The 10219-nt window shown below is 35.5% G+C and overlaps 1 pseudogene; it reads right to left on the bottom strand.

Moving 5' to 3' along the window:
* Window positions 1–839: 839 nt before the first annotated feature.
* LOC149217855 (uncharacterized) lies at window positions 840–1404 on the bottom strand (annotated as a pseudogene).
* Between the last annotated feature and the right edge of the window lie 8815 nt (window positions 1405–10219).

Here is a 10219-nt window from a genome sequence, read left to right as displayed (position 1 = left end):
TTTTTATTGATGTGTAGGAAAGTTGATTGAAAACATTTGAAAAAGCGTTGTATTTGTTAGGGAACAAGTAGTGAGTGTGACAAGTTTTTTTTTTAATTTTTTTTAATTTTTTTTAAGTTTGCCAACTATATACATAACAAACAAAATATAGTGGGAAGATTACATGGGCTATGAAAAACGCTGCCCTTCACTCTCAAGTTCATAGCTATCATCCTTGTATAAACACTATGAATAGGCATAGGCATGGTTGTGACTTTGACAAATAACAAAAAGCCAGCACATAAAAACAGACATACACCAAGTCTTTAGGCATTTAAGACTAAACTTGGAACCAATCACTTGATTCATAGTATTGAGATAGGTCAAGTTTCATTGATATAAGTCCATCAATTGCTCTCAACAATATTACAAACCTTTCCTAACAAACAAAATGACTTAGTGTGTTGTCCAGCTCTGCGCCACAATTTCACGAACCCTTCTGTTATATTCCTGCTTATTTTCACCGAACATTCTGGTAGCCTCTGAATGTGCTAGAGAGTTTGGATTTGGTTGCCCATAAGAGTTTGGCTGCGCGTAAGAAGTGCAGGATCCTTTTTAACATCAGGGCCTGCGCTGTGTGGGATTTCACGTAGATTTGAGTTTGGAATGTGCAATGAAAACGAGGGTGGAACAGTACTAAGCCATGCAACCTCGAACCCGAAATTGGTAATATCAGTTTTCTGAAACCCGAAAACCTCTTGATAAAAGCTTGCAAGGCGTCAATTTAAAGAGTACTGTACTCGAAGCCATGCAATGAAGGCGCGATCTCACCATGAGATCGAACAAGTTTCCACGGCAGATCAGATCTCGCCAATTATGGCCGAGAAGGTTTCCATTGCCACAAGATTCATGCACTTAACTGGAAACCCCCGCGATTGGATCCCTGGCATCTTGGGCTTGGGTTCTAGGTGAGGGCGATGTGTATTCTTTGGACTTGGTGAATGAGAACTAAATTTAAGAACCAAGAACTTAAAGCAGGGAATAAAAACAAAATACAGTACAACCAAGATGAAGGGCACTGCAACCAGCCAGCCAAGCATCACGTGAGAAACATGAAGAAGAACATCAAATGATCCCCGCCAGTAATGACTTCACCAAGACGCAAGAAAGGCACCACCAAACTCAGTTCTATGGGTATGGCAACAAAGTTGGCAAGCATCGGGGTGGGTGTGTGAATATTGGATCCAAGCAAATCAGCAGCAATCCCACATAGTATCACTGTTGTACCGCAATTGGGAAAAATACCCAAGGTAATGCCCACAGTTGAAGACAGGGCTAGTTCTTTGGTTCTGCACCCCTTTTGAGAATTACGAGAAGAGGATCTAGCTTACGATGAGCCCAACCAGATCCTCGGCTACTACCCATCCTGAAAATTCCATTATTTTACTGTTTTTTTTATTTTTTATGTTTTAACAATATGGAGACGCTGGCTTCATTTGGTTTCTATCTGTTAGATTGTAAAGCCGGGTAATTGGGTTCTTCTGCTGTGTAGCAAACTGTAGTTCGATGCCATCCTGAGAAAGCTGAAAGGGACATGCCATAATTCTTGCGTTATTTATTAAAATGTTCAAAGGAAGATTCGAAGATTTGATTTTCGACTAGCTCTAGAACATCCATTTGAGCAGTGCCAATTTCCTAAATGATAGCGTTTTTGACAGAATTGGCAGCATTCACATTGTTGACTGCCATGACGACATGGGCAGCGGAAATTGGGATTCGGGGCCGGTGAATTGTGCTTCGGACATCCAGAAGTGAGAAAATGGGATTAGAGGGGCCGCCCGGGACTAAAACCCATGTGACAGGATTCACAAAGTTTCATGGAGTGGCAGAGAATCCAACAGAGACAATTGTGAACCGGTTGAAGGAATATGTCAATAAACCACGAAAATCAGATCTGGCCACAAAGAAAATCGGATTTTGGCGTAATCTATCAAATTCGGTTCAAAAGAAACCCAATTTTCTCCTAAACCACTGCAAATTTCAGGAAATTTCTCACAAGTCACCTAATTACCCCCATTCCGGAGAAAACCCATGTCTCAGTTTTTGCTAATTCATCCTGGTTTGTGCAAAAAATCCATTTTAAAATCACGTGTTGAGACTGGTGTGATTTCGTGAAGCTTGTGGCAATAAAAATCAATTGGTGTGGGTGGTGATGGAGTGAGCCATATGAAGGTAAAGAATTCAAGCCGTAGACCCCACTACTTCCAACAGAAGCAAAAATAAAATAAAAAATTGTTATGATCATATGCTCTTGCATGTTAAATGGTCCGGGATTTAATCTGAAATGCCAGTTTGTTCCCGCAGTTGCACAATAATGGAACACCTATAGTGCGCTTAAGTGTAGAACAACACAAATGTGTGGACAGATTATTCGGGGGTGAGTAGATCGAACTGGAAATTATTGTGTGGATTTGAGTGGGGTGGGTTAAATCACCACTAGGGTTAAGTGCGCTGTCCTCTTCGGGGATGCATTACAAAAACAATTTTATTTTATTTTTTTATTTTTTTTATTTTTTATTTTTTTATTTTTTAATTTAATGAATAACTGAAGTTTAAAAAAAAAACTAAACTTAATGTTTTTACAAATGGACATAATGATTTGCATATTGAAAGATGTTTTGATCAAGCATAGTGCAAACATTTATTTATTCCTGAAATTGGTCGCCTAAATCATCCCTATTTTCTGATCCTCAAGATCGTACAAAGACGGAGGAGGAGAGCATACTTATTCTAAGCAAAACTGAAACCTATTTTCTGATCCTCGAGATCGTACAAAGACACAGGAGGCGAGCATACTTATTCTAGGTAAAAGCAGAACTAAAAATGAAAGCAAAAGCTAAATCTAAAAGCCTACCTACTCTATACTAATTAGAATTTACAAATTAGCTACGTGTAGTTAAACTTCCAATGAAGCCATTCGCGTAGTAGTGACAACAATAGATTCAGTAGCAATTTGTCAAATGAAAAATGACAATATTCGAGAGTGGATATGTCTAGTTGTTGTAACTGCACATTAACTAAAAAATTAAAAAATGAGTCTAATCTAGTACTTACCTGGAACCATTGTTCGATGAAGCTTTGATATGCACAGTTTCTCTCACTCAAATCATGTTGTAACTCCTGTTCTTCTTCTCCGATCTGCTGCTTTTCTTCCTCGATCTCTTGTTTGAATGGTTGTTCGCCATCAGATACGCAGGATTCTTCAGATGTTGAATCTTCATTTATTTCTTGGGGAGTAGTTGAACTTTCAATTTTTGTCCAGATCTCCTTTTCCACGGAAGAGGAGATTCCAACTTCTGCAAGGATCTGAGTGAGTAGTTCCAAGCTAACACTCATTATAAAACCATGTTGAAAGAGAAAAGCAAATAAAAATCAGCACACTAAAAATTGAATTAAAAACAAAAGGACCACAGAAATAATCTTGAATTCAATACTCAATTAAACCCTCTTACAAGGACTACTCATTAATTGAGTAATTGAATTCTTCAATTATAACCATGAATCATGAATTCATCACACATTCTTCAGAGTTGCGAAAATCAAACACACCTGCAGAAATTGAAATTCACACTTGCATAAATGTAAACACACCCTACATGCCCTGATCCATAAGAGGTCGAGCCCATTATGGTATCTCGAATGCGATGCGTAGGCTGTTCCCCACATCTTATCGCTTTAACACCTCGGAGTTAGGAACATGTCTAAACACACTTGCATAAAAAATCAAACTAAACTTCAATCCATCGTGCCTCCCCGGCAACGGCGCCAAAATGTTGGGTGAAACTATGTTAGTTTAATTCCGTTGTAGTACTTACCCAACCATTTAATTTATCAATCCGAGGTCCGTAGACTTACGAGACACATGCACTATATATGAAGGACTGAAGTGGAACTAATCTAATCTAATCTAATCTAAATTACTGAAATCAAATTAAAGCATTGGAACACTAACTAGGAAAGCATGAAATTGCATAAAGGAAAATAAATACAACATGTGAAGAAGTGAATGGAAAACAACAGATATGATCTCATGACAATAAAACTATGTCAAATTATATTACAATAACTAAATTACAAAGAAAGAATCAAAGTTAATCTCCATTCTCTATTATTTATTATTCATTCCAATGAAGAGAGAGCACTCTCTTATATACATGAGGAAGATAACCTTTCCATAATTACATATCAAATATTCTCTCAAGCACTCTCAGCTAGTTTCCCATTATTACAAGATATCATCGCACAAATCTCTCAAACATGATCCCACAAATCTCTCTCATATCTTGGATAAGATATGTCTTCATGATTTTCTCCTTAGGATAAGATATGCCTCCATGATTTTCTCGATATGCCTCCATGATATTCTCCTTAGGATAAGATATGCCTCCATGATTTTCTTGATATGCCTCCATGATTTTCTCCGTAGAAAAAGGCTTGCATAATTATCTCCTTGATATGGTGGAGGAGATATTAATTCTTCACATATTTCCTACATCACAAAACTCACATATTCTTGAGATATATATAAAAATATGTACATTTTCTAATAATTAATCATAAATTCACTTATAATACAAAAATGAATAAAATGGAAAATAAGAAGGTGAAACCCAAGTGTATGTAGGAAAGTGATATGATAACAGGTTAATGGGATGATGAAATGTAAGGAAAAAGGTGGATGAACATATGACATTTCTGAGTCCCAACAGCTATAGTAATTTTTAAAAATATATAGGATCTTTCTAGAAGATATTCTTCCTTTATACTGAGAGAAAACAATTCTCAGGTTTTCTGCTTCATTCTAGGCCCCGATTTAATGAAATTTCTAGTCACTATTGTAAAAAATATGATATTAACATGAAATTAATGAATTTATATGTTATCATCATGTCCGTGAATTAATTAAATGAAAATAGCTTAGTAAAAGTGGTTCCTTAAGCTATTTTCTAATGGGAAATTGGGTTTCAATATGTCAGAAGCATACTACATGCCATATTTCAGTCAACCTAGTAAATTATTTCCAGGTGATCACTTTTTTGGTGATAACATTCATCACCCCCAATGGGAGGTTCTAACTCCATATAGCATTGAAATGGAAACTATACTGTAAAATGTGTTTATGGTTGTAGCATGGATATACGATTATATGAAATAACAATTGTTTTCATCTCTCTTCCCAAAGTAATATTGAATAATCATGTTGTATTCACCTGTGAATCAAACAATGCATAGAAACCTTTAATATTTTCTCTTTCTCAACATGAAACTTTCACCTTAATCATGGAGACATCATGAGGTAATCCATAAGAAAATGGCCTATAGACTGAATGACTAGGTTTTTCTCATTGAATTAATTCTTAAATTCTATCGGACAACATTAAATGTGATATATAGTTGCTTAGCATTATTATTATACATTTCATAGAAGTATTTGTGTATTAGGAGTTTATAATTTATAGATCCCATCTAGGCGACAAATGTTTTGTCCATGGCGTCGAGATTATATTCTAATGTAAGGACTAAATTTCCTCCATACAACCATGATGCATAATGAATACTGAAAGATAGGATTTATTTGAGAGAAAATGGGAGTAATTCCTTATGAATATGCATGTATTTGAAAACATATAAACATATTTTATGTTGTTCCCTAGAATCCTCTCTCAAGAGTATCTCTATAATGGAAAACCTTTAGTCTTCATGAGATTTATGTTGGATGAATCCCTTGTCCTAGGGTAGGAGCTAGAGCAATCTATCGAGAGAGAGGAAAATTTTCACATGTGACGATTAGCATATGAAATTATAAAGGATGTGACAAAGGAAGATATTGTGGGAGCAAGGAATCCCTTCCCATAGAGGCCAAACTTCTCGAGAATGAAATATAAGGTTGGCTATCGAGCCAAATTATTGTATAACATGGTGTAGTATTTATGTTTATGATATATTACATCCAAATAAATTTTTTTTCTGATACAACATGCCATAAACTATTTGGAGTATGTGATATACAACTATAAATTATGCCATATATATGTATGTAAACCCATTTTCCTCTCTTTTATTGAGAATGAAACCTAAGGGATATGTGATGTGGGTTCATAGATGGAAAATATAGTTTATTTCTATGTCATGTGGCATGTAGAATTTGAACAAATGTGGAAGTAGTGAGGAGAGGAAAACCCTGAATTTGTTTTGTGGACTATAACATTGTGCTACCAACTCAAAATTTAACAAAATTATAGAACATGGAAAGATATTGATAGAAATATTTCAATCGTAAACATTGAATTGGTTTCCGTGTGAGTGCAAAATCAAAGAAATTTCAAGAATTAATCTACATAAGGATGCCTTGATAGTTTCATCCATTACACATAAAACCTTACTGTAACAATTATAAACTTAAAAGGAACCTTAGGTCCTCTAATCTAATCAAAAGTTTATTCCTTGGAACTATGTCAATTTTTTTCCTAAATTCAACAGAAAAATGTAGTATATAATTTTTATTATTGAAAATCTTGTATGCAATGATCGCCATCATAAAAAGGTGGTATATAGTGGAATGATAACTACTAAATTTGGCCTAGCATTTATCATCCTTTTCATCGGTTCATAGCTTTATGATGGTACCTTTTTTCCAAAATAATTTCGTATAACTTATATAAAGTGGGAATAATCACAATGATATTATAATTAGATAGATAAATTTTATCCCATGTTACAAAAATTTGTAGAATGAGAATTTAGGCCTACGCAGTGCTACATACGGTGTAAAAGTCTAATCAGTAATTTTGATTATATGGATGAAATCGATTGTGCCATCATAAATTACTAGGTAATTATCAAGTTTTTGTCATTGTTTTCCCTTGGATCCTATATATTTTTCGTATGTCCATTCATGTATAATCATCATTGGTTTTTTTCTCCAAGTCATTGAGGTGATAGGAAAAAGTGCGACCCTATCATGACACACTAGCAACCCATGACTTAGCATTATGGTTAGAAATTTGGCACCCACGTGGCACCAATACATATGAAACATATAGCTTTGGCAAATTGGGACTTATTATGCTACTAAATTGTAAGTGGTGGAAGCAGTTATCTAATGATTAGGTTACTACCTTTCAATCCTATCCATTAAATATCATATTATTCTCATCCAATGAACAAGATACTAAAATGTATTTTTGATGGTACAAATAAAACCGACAAAGCCATCATAAATTACAAATTAATTATCATTTTCGTTATTTTTTATTTCTTGGTGTCCCTCCATACCTGACAAGTATGATTATTTTTTATCATCATTAAAGTTTATACACATAGGTGATGAACTGCTAAGAGGATGTTCCACTCATCACTATTTTTACACATGGAATTAATGGATGAAAATTACAATTTTGGGTAATACATGTCTTATATGTGATGCATGTTGTGATATTCACTGTTTGGGATCTAGAATATTTAAGAGATATTTAATTCATCTATATAATAATATCTCAATGATGAATACACCATTTCTAAAAGATCACTATGGCTCTCCCATATGATTTTATAACCTTAAATTTTTTTAAATTCCTATAAAGCTTACTTTTGGACAAACAACCATCATTTATGAATCAAAATTCACCCCATTGTGAATGTTTCAAGTTCATAAGAAGCCATCAAATAAGGTAACACTCCACAAGAATTCATTTCTTAGAAAAAGTAACATAAAAAATACTTGAAAAGACTCTCCTATGAGAAAATATTCTATATACATAGAAAACTTTGTAGTTATTAAAGACATTGTTGTGAAAAAAATAGAAAGATATGCCTAGTAAAACCTTGGAAATGTATAACCTGTTTGTAAAAAGTAAACCAAGGTTGTATTACACCTTATATTTGAGTTGTGCAATTTTTTTGTGGATCATTTATAATATCGTACTTGTTCATGTTATTAGTCCCTGCCATCTGGCATCCGGCAGGGACTATAGTAATCGTTCCGGACAGAGATAGCATTAGTTCGACCTGCTTAACCTCATGAATATCCACCTATATCCAAACTTTTTAAACTTTTTTGCCAGTATTCTTTTTAATCGCCTTATTTGGCCTCTTCCCGAGGCAAGAGGGCGGAAAGCATATGTTATATGCTATGTTTGCTTCAAATTTGTAAATTTAAATTCAAACTAATGCTGGACTAATGCCAGCATTAAATCTCAGGCATTTTATGTTAATCAAAATGTGTTCTGTATAATACAAAACCATCTTATGATAGGGAAGCACCACCGCACTGATGCCACCTGCACACCATGCATTACTCCGAGCATGCTGGATTGTTGTCTATTTAGGATCTCTTCCCCCTCGTCGGCCATCTCTGAGACTGTCTCGGCTGTGGCGGGATTTCTGTGCAGAGGGCGCAGATCATTCAGGTAAATCAATTTAAATCCTGCAAAGATAAATGTAATTTGTTAATAGCAGTAATGTATTCCATTAATCGTACTCTGTTTATACTTCTTTGCTGTTCTTTGATGTACGGATGTGCTCTGTTTATACTTCTTTGTTGTTCTTTGATGTACGGATGTGTCAAGGAGAAAGCCCTTGCAGATGGTAAACCTGAGCAAATCATCCATGATTAGCGTTACTGTAATGTAGTAAACTGAATACCAAATTTTCACATCATTTTTTTTTATTTACATATTTGATTGCGCTATTAACATTCAGTATTCAATTTTGCTGAATACAATATCTACAGAGACTGAATACAATATCTACAATATCTTTGTTTGAACAGCTTATCATAGTCTACAAACGAGCCACGCAGTAAAGTCGAGCTAATCTAGGATTCAGTCTAGCTTTTTCAGAGAATCAGCTGCGTGGTTTATGATATGTTTTACTGTTTTTACAGGTTCTAACGCCAAGTACGCTAGATATAGACGACCTGAAATGCAAGCTCAACGGCTGGGCTAGATACAATTATGCTCTAAAATTACAGTACATCTTGTATGTGGACATCATTTTTCGAACGTGCTTTACTTCTTTCGAGAGTTTGTTTGAACAACAGTTACTATCGTACGCTGTTATACCAACATAAGAGATGGCTGTTCATTCTAATGGCGTGCAGGTATAGTACCTAAGCTCATGCAAATTAATATTTGGTAGACACAAAATTTATAAGATTTACTGTACCAAAGACAAAAAAACAAAATAATATTGATTGGGAAATAATTAACCCTGAGAAAATGTTATGCAAGCCCAGGTTATTTGGTAGCCACAAAATTTATAAGATTTACTCTACGAAAGACAGAAAACAAAATAATATTGATTACAGTTATTCGTCAAGTAGATCATCCTGATATACTGCAATTTAAACTCGGTATATGCCATACCGGCATGTATCTCTGATTTGAATTTTAAAAGACATGTAGCAGCATGTACCTCATGGGAAAATCGTTTCTACATGTAATTGCAGGCATGGAGTGCGCCAATTCTGCACTGGATGGTCTGATGGACCTGAATTCATAACACAATGCCCCATTCGCCCAGGTCGAAGTTATACATATAGATTTACTATCGCTGGTCAAGAAGGGACTCTCTGGTGGCACGCACACAGTTCATGGCTTCCAGCTACTGTCTATGGAGCCTTGGTCATCTTGCCAAGGCTAGGCAGCTCTTATCCCTTTACCTTTACCAGGCCGCATCGCCAGATTCCACATCTTGCCAAGGCTAGGCAGCTCTTATCCCTTTACCTTTACCAGGCCGCATCGCCAGATTCCAATTCTTCTAGGTCTGCTGGAACAATTCAAATTTTGTGTTCCTCTGCTAGAAATATTCAATTTCAATTTCAATTTAACTCGTAACGCGATGGAAATAATTGACCCTGTTTGCATTCGCAGGAGAATGGTGGAACACGAATACTATAGATATTGTAAACCAAGCAACCCGAACAGGAGCTGGCCCCAACATTTCAGATGCATTCGCTATAAATGGACAACCGGGAAACCTATTTAAATGTTCAAGTTCAGGTACATCTACGCCTGCGTTAATTCATCCAATAAGCTGAATTTCTCTGGTTATTTCCCAATCTAGCGTTGGCAAGAATCGTCTGGCAAGAATCGTTAAGCAGAGGCGAAGGTTGAATAACCAGCCTCATAATGGCTGGAATGATATAATGTCACAGATCACCTCCCTGCTGCCAAGCACA

The sequence above is a fragment of the Pinus tabuliformis genome, chromosome 1_1, assembly GCF_031772625.1.
Source record: "Pinus tabuliformis cultivar Carrire ecotype Pingquan chromosome 1_1, CPIR1, whole genome shotgun sequence".
In the NCBI taxonomy this organism is placed as follows: Eukaryota; Viridiplantae; Streptophyta; class Pinopsida; order Pinales; family Pinaceae; genus Pinus; species Pinus tabuliformis.
This window is presented reverse-complemented; position numbering and strand designations above follow the sequence as displayed.